The 12,532-nt window shown below is 42.9% G+C and overlaps 1 long non-coding RNA gene across 1 annotated transcript; it reads right to left on the bottom strand.

Annotated features, from left to right (window-relative positions):
* Positions 1-6,050: 6,050 nt before the first annotated feature.
* On the bottom strand, positions 6,051-9,702 carry LOC116221017. Its single transcript, XR_004163971.2, has 3 exons — positions 9,432-9,702; positions 6,810-6,919; positions 6,051-6,712 (listed from the first exon to the last, which is right to left on the bottom strand). It is a non-coding gene; the product is annotated as an uncharacterized LOC116221017 (long non-coding RNA).
* Positions 9,703-12,532: the final 2,830 nt, after the last annotated feature.

Below are 12,532 nucleotides of genomic sequence, written 5' to 3'. Positions count from 1 at the left end.
CAAACAAATACAAAAGCAAACAATACAAAACAACGGAGTCAAAAGCTGAAATCACCCTAAGTTTATAACAGGCAAAGCAGCAGTGGCAAATCTTCCTTCATGCGGTACGGACAGGGCAAACACTGAGAATAGGGCTCCCTCGCAGCTCACCACCAACACCTGGACTTGTCTTCCTATAAAATACAGCAGGGTGTGTTCGCTCGTTGTCTTCCAACCGAGACCTTCGGCAGCGAAACGCATGCTACCCGGAAGCGTCTTGTGCATTACAAACACCAGTATCATCCTACCTGGTTAGCTTGTTATATAGGAGCAGCACTTTGGCTAATGAATGAACAGCCAGAGTACTACTCGGGGGCGTGGCAGAGCAGGACCGGGGCTACGGTGGCTGCTGGGAGACAGGACCGTAATTCTGCCGGTTACATTCTACCCCCCCATTTGTTATCGGCGTCCTGCAGATAAAACAAAAACAACCTATATAATAAAGAAAACACAAAATGGCTCTTAACCCCAGGGTCGGAAAACTGCTATAGTTCTATTACTAGAGCCAGGCACCTGGGAGTTCGTAGCCCCAACGGCGGTGGTCCTACTATCAGACACTGGGAGGTGATGGGGATTTCCATGCCTTCCTGCAGTGACCCGGAACATCCTTCGTGGAGGTAGTACACCGCCACCAGGGCCAGGATCTGTGGGGACAGGTAGAGCAAGGTTAAGAAAAAGCAGTTCAATCTGCTTGTGGGGTCTGACAGACCCAGAGGCTGCCGCAGGAGAAAAAGCCAGGTTGGGTGGTGCAGGTTGCATTGAGGCATCAGGGGGACCCACAATGACCGACTATCCCGCCTCATCCCCTTCAGTACTTCCTGGCTCCGCTACTGGGGGTACTGGAGGTGCAGCAGGGGGGTCTGGCCAGTGACTCCGTGGGACTGGCTTCAGCATGGTTCGCTGTACTTGACGGTGAACCCTCTGGTCATGCCGCTCTGGGGGTTCTGGAGGTGCAGCAGGGAGGTCTGGCCAGTGACTCCGTGGCACCGGCTTCAGCATGGTCCTCTGTACTTGACGGTGTACCCTCTGGTCATGCCGCTCTGAGGGTTCTGGAGGTGCAGCAGGGAGGTCTGGCCAGTGACTCCGTGGCACCGGCTTCAGCATGGTCCTCTGTACTTGACGGTGTACCCTCTGGTCATGCCGCTCTGAGGGTTCTGGAGATGCAGCAGGGGGGTCTGGCCAGTGACTCCGTGGGACTGGCTTCAGCATGGTTCGCTGTACTTGACGGTGAACCCTCTGGTCATGCCGCTCTGGGGGTTCTGGAGGTGCAGCAGGGAGGTCTGGCCAGTGACTCCGTGGCACCGGCTTCAGCATGGTCCTCTGTACTTGACGGTGTACCCTCTGGTCATGCCGCTCTGAGGGTTCTGGAGATGCAGCAGGGAGGTCTGGCCAGTGACTCCGTGAGACCGGCTTCAGCATGGTCCGATGTACTTGACGGTGTACCCTCTGGTCATGCCGCTCGTTCCTCCGTAGCGCCGCAGGCTGCTGCACAGGAACCGCTCGATCATTATCACACTCCCTGGCATAATGCCCAGGCCTCTGGCATCGCCTGCAAACAACAGAGAGAGAACGTCCAGGCCTAGCCTGGCGTACTGGTACCTGCAAAATAGCCAAACTGCTGATGAGCTGGTTAATCTGCTCTTGCTGCGCCAGCAACATTGCTCTTAATTCAGTCATTGCGGACTTAACTGGGTTTTCCTGGGGTGGGTGGCTGTTATGCTGGGATCTAGAGGACTGCATTGCCCAGAGGGATGAGACAGAACAACTTCTACCTCTAGCGAAGTCACTGGGCCTACCTTCACGCTCCCACTGGGCGGCTTCAGCTCGTACCTCCAACATGGAAAGTCCTGGGGTCTGGCGGACCAACCGCTTCAACTCCCTGCGGAGATCGACGTCAAGGACATGCTCTACAAATGTATCACGCAATAGGACGTCAGGGTTAGGCACTGCAACAGGGGAACTCTGGGTCACTTTATTCATCATAGATAAAAGGGCATGAGAAAATTTGTGTAAGGATTTTCCATCTAGCTGTTTCCTAGAGAAAAAGTTATCTTGTAAGGCAACATATGATTTTGAGCAACCATAGAGTTCTTTGAGGATAGCTAAGACCTTTGTTGGGTCCTCTCTCTCAGCCCTGGTCCTATACCTGATCTCGTCCTTAGCCTCGCCATCCAGGTGGTCAAAAATGAAATAGGCTTGATCCAGTGTCCCCAAGTGCCTTGTCCTAATGCTAGCATTCACTTCTTCCACCCATTCCTCAATACCCATACCCACTCTGCCCCTGAACATCGGACACGTTCGTTCCCTAGGGAGGTACAACAGTCGTCCCTGCTGTAAGCGCTCTTTATCTGCCTGAAGTTGCCGCACCTGCTCCCTCAGTTCCTGTAGCTCATCCTCCATAACTACAACAGAAGAACAGTGTGGTTAACCAGGCAAGAAAAAAAAACACAAATAAACAACACAGGGTCTCTGCTGTCAGCCGGTAGGGGCGCTGCTGTTGTCCAGTGTAGACGTCACACACACACAAACACCTCTGCACACAACACACGTAGGCACAGACACTGCAAACAGGTATCACAGCAATGGTGAGGTGCACGTTACCACTCAATACATGCAGTGCACGAAGAAAAGGACTCAGATCTGACGACCTGCCCCGCAGACAGCTGCAACACTCTGGAGAGGAAAGGGGAAGAGGAGTTGGGGACAATAATAAAAGCAATAAAAAGCACCACGCTAAACCTAGCTTACACCTAGGTTTAGGCTAAGTCAAACAAACAAATACAAAAGCAAACAATACAAAACAACGGAGTCAAAAGCTGAAATCACCCTAAGTTTATAACAGGCAAAGCAGCAGTGGCAAATCTTCCTTCATGCGGTACGGACAGGGCAAACACTGAGAATAGGGCTCCCTCGCAGCTCACCACCAACACCTGGACTTGTCTTCCTATAAAATACAGCAGGGTGTGTTCGCTCGTTGTCTTCCAACCGAGACCTTCGGCAGCGAAACGCATGCTACCCGGAAGCGTCTTGTGCATTACAAACACCAGTATCATCCTACCTGGTTAGCTTGTTATATAGGAGCAGCACTTTGGCTAATGAATGAGCAGCCAGAGTACTACTCGGGGCGTGGCAGAGCAGGACCGGGGCTACGGTGGCTGCTGGGAGACAGGACCGTAATTCTGCCGGTTACATTCGGTTTCTTTATTTATTTGAAAATTACAGTAGATGAGTATCCATGAAGTAGAAATCTGGAGTATTTATTGTAATCGATAAGCTACAATAAGGGGATGCCCATGGATCTTCTCATTGTGTGAACGCTCTGTATACCAATTTAAGGCCTCTGGCCCGTGGGGTGTGTTCTATCTCGCTGTTTGCCAAAACCAATCAGAATTAACTATTCCCTCTTCTGTAACTCCCCTGAGTACCCCTGTGTGTGCGTGTGTGTGTGTGTCTGTGTGTGTGTCTGGATCTCCTGAGACTCCCTGACATCCTCTGAGACCCCCTCTTCACCGGGGGTTACTTGGAATGTGCCTGTGTTGTGACTTTAGTGCTGACTTTAACATCAGTGAATCATGTCTATGGCTGAGTTACTGTTTCCCGCCTAGTCTGCCCTTCCTAAAGTGAGACTTTCAAACTGAAGAGTTAATCCATGTTCATCTAAACATAAAAAATATCCCACAACATCATCTGGAATATAGACTGTTAATCCACGCTGGTGGTGGTATCTTCATTCATTCGAAAATGATGAGTAGTAATATGTTTGGATGTCTCAGTAATGGCACTTCATTACACCACCAACATTTCAGCAGCCATATTGGATGTTCTTGAATTGTTGCTGTCTGAAACCCAAAGGTATACGAAGTTCCCTGAAGTGTGTCCCTCCCTGCTCATTTTAACGGAAAAGAAGGGATGACAAATGAGAAAAAAAACAACTGAAGGCATTGCAAACATTTTTACAAGAGCACTGCGTGGGATCGGGACAGACGCGCCAGTTGGAGTGGTGGCAATATCTCCAATATTTTACAAGTGCTGTGAGCAGAAAGGTGCAAAACAGGTGCCAAAATAAAGAAGAAGAGAGAAGACCAATAATGTGTTTGCGTCATGCGTCATACACTAATTATAGTGCTTCGCAATACTGTGTGATTGAGCAATAACACAGTGCCATTCCCATATTGTATTTTCGCTTAATAGGGTGCCAAGACACTATGCTTTATCTAAGACTTACTTTTATACTGTGCCAGAGCTCTCACTAGAGGCCACATGAGAAAAGCACATTCCTCTAATAGCCATGGTTTAAAAAGCACTGAAGTCTTATTTCAGCCATGGATATAAATGTGTTGAATATGCCTCACTGTTTCATATTGCAATTGTATCTAAAGCAAAGCAAACAATCAGGTAGTTAGCTGGTTGAATGATGCCATCTACAGAATGTCACATGACTGTTTTATACGTTGTGAAAGAAGAGTCTGTCATTTCCTTACTAACTTGCATAGTGCACACACTGATATTCTTATGCAATAATGTGTCTGCATAATGCAATTCAAATCCAGATATGACACTGAGCATTGCGACTGCATTCCAAGCAGAAGTGGAGCAAAATTCTTGCATCACCTCCAGTAATCCCCCATCTTAAAGCAAAGCTATTATCCGTCTGAGAGCATTAGGTCAGCCTCAGAGTCACGTGTAATGGTTTCCTGGTCCTTAGAGAGCAAGCTAACTCGACCATATAATGTCAGTTACAGGACGATTTCAAGACCAAAGGTAAAGGAGCAATGTAAGGACATTGACAAATTAGACGAGGCCTGTTTGATGTGCTTATGTTCTCTGTGGAGCCCGACAGTGGAGTTGAAACCCTCTGCAGGAATCAAATAAAATAGCAGATTGAAAATGAATGTGAAATTGACACCTGAGGAGACAGTGCTTTCCTGTAGTCTGAAATAGTAGGATAAGGGAATCTGCATCACAGCACACCGTTACTGTATCATTTGCGCTCGCTCTCAAGAATGTGATTTACATGGAAATCTGTGAAGAGGAATGACAATTGCTGGGGCTGAGTGGTAGTATTGGAAACAGATTATGGCTTGAATATGCCTTTTGTACAAGGTGATACTAAAGGGTCGTCATTCCCTAACTGTGATGTTAAACAAACTGAAAAATCGCAAGGAGCAGCCGCCACGTTTTACTAACAGATAAAAGCGGTGGAAATTATGCATTTGTCGCAAATACTATAACACATATACGTTTGTTTTTCATTCACATTTACTCAATGCATTTCTCCAAAGCTACTTACAGTACAGGCAGAGTTTACATTATTGTCAGCTTCAGAATCAGAAACTTTTATTTACCAAGTACTGGGAGTACACTGCAAAAAATGCCCCTCTAGATTTAAGACAAATTATTACATATTTAAGCATAATTTTGCTTAAAACAAGCAAATCTGCCTTGTTAAGATTTCTTAAAATAAGACAGGCTGCACAATTACTCCAAAAGCACAGAATGTCTTGAAATAAGACTAATTCCACTCATTTCAAACCATGTAGTTATCTCAAAATAAGCCTGATGTCACTCAAATCTAGTGAACTTCTGAGGCATTAGTACTTGAAATAAGAGACAATTCAAGCACATAATGTCCTGAAATAAGACTAATTCCACTCATTTCAAACCATGTAGTTACCTCAAAATAAGCCTGATGTCACTCAAATCTAGTGAACTTCTGAGGCATTAGTACTTGAAATAAGAGACAATTCAAGCACAGAATGTCCTGAAATAAGACTAATTTCACTCATTTCAAACCATGTAGTTACCTCAAAATAAGCTTGATGTCACTCAAATCTAGTGAACTTATGAGGCATTAGTACTTGAAATAAGAGACAATTCAGGCTTTTACATAAGACCACAAAATCTTAAAATAAGAGTGAAATTTAGACTGACAACACTGATTTCAAGTCATCTAGTAACTTCCAAAGAATTCTGTCATCACTCAAACCTGGAGTACTTAAGTAACTTAAAATCAGACCACAAGCTCTTAAAATCAGGAAACGTGACACAACACATTATGTATCACTGTTTTATTAGCCTGTTAATGAAGAATACCAATAACAGCCATTTGAGAGTAGTGAACAATATTAAGGATCAGAATGCTTAAATGTACTTAATTACATATTACACATAATGATTTAAGTAAACTGTCGGACATAAGGTACATTGACATCTACATAAACGATGACAATACAGCAACACATCAAACAGTCAGAATTCATCAAGCAGTCAACAAATCATTGACAAATGTAGCTGGAAATACATTGGACGTTGTGTTACTGTGTGCTGTCCTGACCTCCAGACATATAGAGAAAGAGTTGGGGGGGGGGGGGAATGACATACAGAAGAGTGACATACAGAGAGAGGTTGACAAAGAGAGAGGGAGAGACAGACTAGGTTTGGATGAATACTTGACAGTCAGCAAGCACCTTTTTATATGTTGTCGTCTTGTCACTCTCGTGAAGAAAATCTTTGAGTACCTCTGTTTGTATTATGGACAATAGCCTAGCAATACACTTGGACTAGGTCAACTGGAACACATAGTAGCATCCCATCAGTATCATGAGAGATTCCAGAAGCACGTCCCTTGGCAAGGTCATCAGTTACGCAAGAAGACATTGGGGTCCTCAGATGGCTGAAAGCAACAAATTGGGGGAGGGGGGCAGAATGAAGTTAAACCACACACATGAAATTCACAAATGAAAGCATTATGTACTGACTCTAAAACACACCTCAAGGACATGGTACAGTGCCTCACTTGCCGACTTGAGTTTTCTTGGAGGGGCGGTTGGGGAAGGGAACATTTTTGGGAGCGCCTCCAACAAGGCAATGGCCTGTGCAGCTGCGAACAAAGTGATAAGAGTTCATCTGCAATATTTATGATGTCCCTGAAACTATGGATACATAAGAGCACTGAGTAAGCGGCAAGTCAATGTATTGGGTCACTTGTACAAATGACAAATGTAGTGGTGTTAGAACCCTCCAGTGACAACCACCAGTTTGCTGAGATTCAAGGATAGTAGCATATCGGCTATGCCGCGACAATGACCACCTCACTGTACATTATCCCTTACACAGCTTTAAGTTTTTATTTACTACTATACTATTTTTGTTATTACATTTCTTACTGCCACTCCATGCCAGTCAGCTAACTAACTATTCACTTCTAGGGAAACCATGCATAGCCAGTCTAGCCACAATCTTTGGCTTTATCTAACCATCTTATATCATATGTACCAGTGTTTCCCCTACCATTATATTAGGGGGGCGCCCCGCCCCCCCAACGGCACCCCCCGCCCCCCCTGAAAGGTCAAGTTAATTTTGTTCAATTGTATTTTCTATAAAGCGCCAGATCACAACGGAAGTCATTTAAGGTTACCTTTCCTATAGAACATGTCTATAGCTTGTTCTTTTATTAAACAACATGAATAGCCTCATGTTATTTATCTTATTTACACAACGGCATGTCATTTTTGTCTCTACATGGTCGCGCGTTTACAATTCTCCTCTGGTCTCTGTATCGCGCACGGCGCACAAACACACAGACACGTGCGCGGCACACACAGGTGATGAGCACACTCCCACCAGCGGAAAGAATTGGGCTTAAGAATCAGTGCACAGCTACAGACACTTTTAAGCTTTTAAGAACACATTTCCAGGCGTTCATCTTTTCTTAGGTTGGTCTTTCGAAGTCCGTAAGAAGACACTTAAGAAAATGTTCGAGAATGAGGCCCAATGAGAATGGCTACACCAGACGTGGAAACAGAACGTATGCCCAGGTCCGCACCGAAAATTCAAAAATAGATCTGGCTTGCATTTTTTATCATTTTCCGCGAGTTGTGCGTGGCCCTTTTTACATAGAGTCTGGTAATAAATCTATGAAATGCAATGACAATTATTTATTTTGCTGTGAATAATGAAGGAAGCAATAAATCCGATTATTTTCCAAACCCTCGAGAGCAGTTGCCATGGAGATTTAACGTTACTTTCTGTTTGAAGATAAGGTAGCAGCTAGTGTTGTAGAATGGATGACTTGAAATTTGACGACTTTAAATTAATATATGAAATTGAACAACATCAACACCCTTACGGATAAAATAAATAAACAAGGATAGCAAAACAGATTGATAAGCATAGAATGAGAACGGCAGAAACGCAGGCAGGACGTCAGACGACGAGACAGATCACAGATCAGAGACATTCATAACATTTTATTCAGTCTTACTGATGGTCCTTTTGTAATGCCAACAGGTGCACTTCGTTGTGGACAGGGGCGTATCTAGCCCAATTTAAATTTTTTGAAATTTTTGAGATCGTCAAATTCACACCTAACAACCGATTTACTGGAATTATTTTGTTTATTTTTTAGAGTTAGAAATAAAATAGTCTCGAGTAGCACAGGAATCCCGCCTGTTTGAGACTCTGGTGGCAAGCGCACGGCTCTGTTTGGTCGTGAGTGAGTGAGTGAGCCTCGCGAGCAGGCAGACAGACGGTGATAACGTCTAGTAAACATACTGGGAGCGACTGTCCGACCCAAGCTGGTGAAATCTGCCATAGTCAGCTGCTGGATATAAAGGTATAGCACATGAAGTTTAAAATATTAAAAGAAACGAAATGGTTAAATCCTCACAAGATAATAATAGATGTCGCGGCTCTCTTTTATCATGCCGGTTCATTGATACTGTGGGTATGCTACCCTACTCAGTAGCTCCGCCAGCTATAACTAGCTAGTGAACTCTAGCCTATAACGTTAACCTACTCACTTGAGCTGCAAATCCCTACCATGCTACAGTATAATTAACACATATCTCAGCAGATGTCTTCAATATGTTTATTGTTGTGCCATATTTTAAATCTAAATGTGTTAATTTCTCTTCCTAAAACCCACTAGAGGACATTATTTAAAAGGATATTTTCCAAAAATTCTTATGGGGGAGCATGCTCCCAAACCCCCCTACTTTTGCTGGGTCACAGAAAAAGAATAGGTTTTATCCAGGGACCTAGCCCCCCCCCCCCCCCCCAAAAAAGTGGGAACCTAGATTCGCCTCTGGTTGTGGATAAGTAAAGCCTATTTTGCTATTTTTGTAGTCCTGGTAATCTTTTGTTTGACATATTGGCAAGGTTATTTAGAGGACCATTTCTCAATAGTTTTGTTCTTGATGAATGAATGTTTGTTTATTAAATCAGTTATTTTTCAATAAATAACACAATTAAGATTACAAAGAGGAAAATTCGCAACTTTTTATCGCAACTTTCACTTCCTCCGGCAATTTCATAAAGCTCCCACGAAAAAAATGCCCCCCCCCCCAAAGCTGTAAACCTAGGGGGAACACTGTGTACTATCATAGACTTACCTTCCAGAAGTGACTGTGTTGTCTTGTCCAATTGCTCCATCTGTAATTTAGAGAAAAGGGTTGTTACTCTTTCAGAAAGAAAAAAATCTTCAATTTCAAGTCGAAGCTTCACTCAGGGTGGGGGATCCTTAACCTATATAGTAGCTAGTTAGCTAAGAGCTAACTGCAGCTACTAGCTATTATATCACCAACATTCACACTAAATTAATCCTCTGAACTTGCTTACTTTTTACAGACAAGACTACTAGGGACACTTTCTGACATTGTATTGCCTGGCACTAGTTTAAAACATATGAGAGACGTTAGCTCAGTCGACATTGCTTCAATTGAATTATTGTGCTAGGTTAGCTGTTGTAGCTGACGTCAAGTGTGCTAGCTTTGTTTGCTAACAAGTTAATAACTTCAACCAGAAGTCTTGGTCTTTTACAAACATTTTTGTTTTCAATATTGCTGACGAATTACCAAAGTAGGTAGAGGTTAAATTATGTTAACTTACCTTTAGCTTTTTAAGTCGAAAGGCACAGCTCTTGTACTTGCTTCAGTTCACATCACTGGCATGCAGCTCAAGCGACGTTTGAGATGTGTTGGGTGCGTTCCAGTGAATTCGATCCTGCCACCGAGTTTGAGGAAAACTTGTGGTTTATGACAACATTTCTGACTGAGCATCTTGTGATCAGTGGTAATCCACAAGTATCGCAAGTATATTTGACTGTGTTTTTTTAAGTGATTTAGGTCACTTTTACTACGTGGTGCAAATTAAGTGGTTGTTAAAACTCATATCTAGTTAAAAAATAACTTGAATTATGACCTTTAATGCAATAAGAAAATAACAAGTGAATTTATGCTTGAAATGAGACGTTTTCAACTTGACAATATTGCTTAAAATAAGACTACCACACTTGAAGTGGATTCTTTTAAGATAAAGTGCTCATATCTAGTGTTAAAGAACTCAAATTAAGTTCAAATGTGCTTATCAAGGCAGCACAAGTAATATTTGCTTGAAATAGGTAAAAATAACCTTATCAAGACAACACTAGGTAAGTCCAATTTTGCTAAAAACAAGACCAACTACATTTTTTCATCTTAATATAAGAATAATAAGCCTAGGTAAGAAAAGCAGTTTTTGCAGTGTACAAGGATTTTCTCTCGGTGTAGGTGTCAACATTAGCTCAAGTAAGAAAAAGAGAGATATTGAAAGAGAGATTAAAAGATATATAGGCTCCAATATAAAAACATAAAATAAATAGACATAAGCATACATGAGAAAAAACTGCAGGTCAAAGGATGTGCAATGCAATAAGAGAAAGTGCATAAGTGCTCTGACAACAGTAGGTATGTGCAGTAGTTTAAATCAGAGGAATAGCAGAAGGGTTCTTGTTTAGGGGGATTATGGCCTGAGCAAAGAAGCCGTGGAGAGGGTGGTTGGTTCGAGTCATTAGGGCTCCCACTCTACTCACTCTAATGTATGTTCACTCCCTTACATTTGAACCCATGACCTTGGTGTTGTTAACACCGCGCTCCACCCCCTGAGCTACAGGAGCTCACAACATTCAGTCTGCCATTAAAAAGCAGTTGCTGTGCTGGCATGGCTGACACATTTATCCAAGGTCATGAGGTTATCTGGGACAGTGCCCTCTGGGGTGTGGGAGTGGGATTATTCCATCATCTAAAGATGGGGCAATGGAAATGTATTTTTATTGTTAGGGAATAAACTTCCCAGCGTCATGAGAAAGTTTATTCTGTTCTAGTGTTTTTTGCACCTGGAAAAGGGCTATAGATTCCTCAAATTATCTTGGGATTGAGGCCGATTTCTGTCCAAGCGCACTGTCCAAGTGTGTGTTCCACAAAGGTTGTACCTTGTGTCCAATCCCATATATGGTATAGGCTTGAAAGAGATAGAGAGAGCTGAGTATTTTACTCACAGCTGAGTAGTTTTACAAGATTTTTCAAGTTTTACAGATGATGTGGTTCTGTAGGCTGCAATGGGCTGTGACCGCTTTTGCTCAGTGAGGCGATTTGCTGCAGGAGTTTGAAGAGGATTAGTCCCTCCGAGACTGAAGCTGTGGCTCTGACCTTACAAATCACTTAAAATAGCTAGCTTGCACACAGTTTACCCCTGATGAGTTTGGAAGATCTAAAAAGTGAAACATTTAAAACTGAGACAAATTCATCCTTAATTCTTAGACTGTGTTGGTAAATACGGTACCACTTTACAATAAGGTTCCCTTTATAAAGGTTTATAAATGGTTTATAAATAGGTTATTAATTAGGTTGTAAACCCTTTGTAAGTCATTAATAAGCCATTATAAATGAGTTATAACACAGTTCTTAACACATCGATGCCGGCTCACTATTTGGTAAGATCCCCATTTTGGCAACCCAGTGTCTATCCCTTAACTGGCTATACTAGCCCATTGCACACTCCCTACCATTCTTGTATCTGTTACTACCAGCACGTAGAGATTACCCCCGTACCGTGGGAGGGCCCCGTGGGCCCCCCCCCCCCCCCCCCCCCCACAAAAAAATGTAAAACAAAAAAGTTTTTTTTTTTTTTCAATTTGAATTACATGGGATGCACACTATGTCCTTATTGTCTTGTCTGTGTTTTCAGAGTTGATATAGAAATAAAGAAAAATATATTTAATTGTGCTTTCTTTGTTAGGTAGCCTAGTGACGTGACGACATAGGTCAGAAGGTCACAGACCGGCGCGCCCACGGCAAATAGGGAGCTTGAGTTTTGATATCTTGCCTATATGTGGGGGGGGGGGGGGGGGGCTCTCGTGTTTCCGTATCCATCCATCCATCCAAGATCAAGTTACTGCTTACTACTCATTAATCTTATGAGTTACTAACAGGTATAACTGGCAAAAGGGAGCCTTATTGTAAAATGTGAAACAAATCATCATCTTTTAATCAGTTACTATCATGTATAACTGGCAAAAGGGAGCTTTATTGTAAAGTGTGAAACAAATCATCATCTATTAATCAATAACTATCATTTATAACTGGCAAAGGGAGCCTTATTGTAAAGTGTGAAACAAATTATCATCTATTAATCAGTTACTATCATTTATAACTGGCAAAGGGAACCTTATTGTAAA

The sequence above is a fragment of the Clupea harengus genome, chromosome 7, assembly GCF_900700415.2.
Source record: "Clupea harengus chromosome 7, Ch_v2.0.2, whole genome shotgun sequence".
Taxonomy (NCBI): Eukaryota; Metazoa; Chordata; class Actinopteri; order Clupeiformes; family Clupeidae; genus Clupea; species Clupea harengus.
The sequence above is the reverse complement of the archived record's forward strand: the minus strand, read 5'-3'. Positions and strand labels throughout refer to the sequence as shown.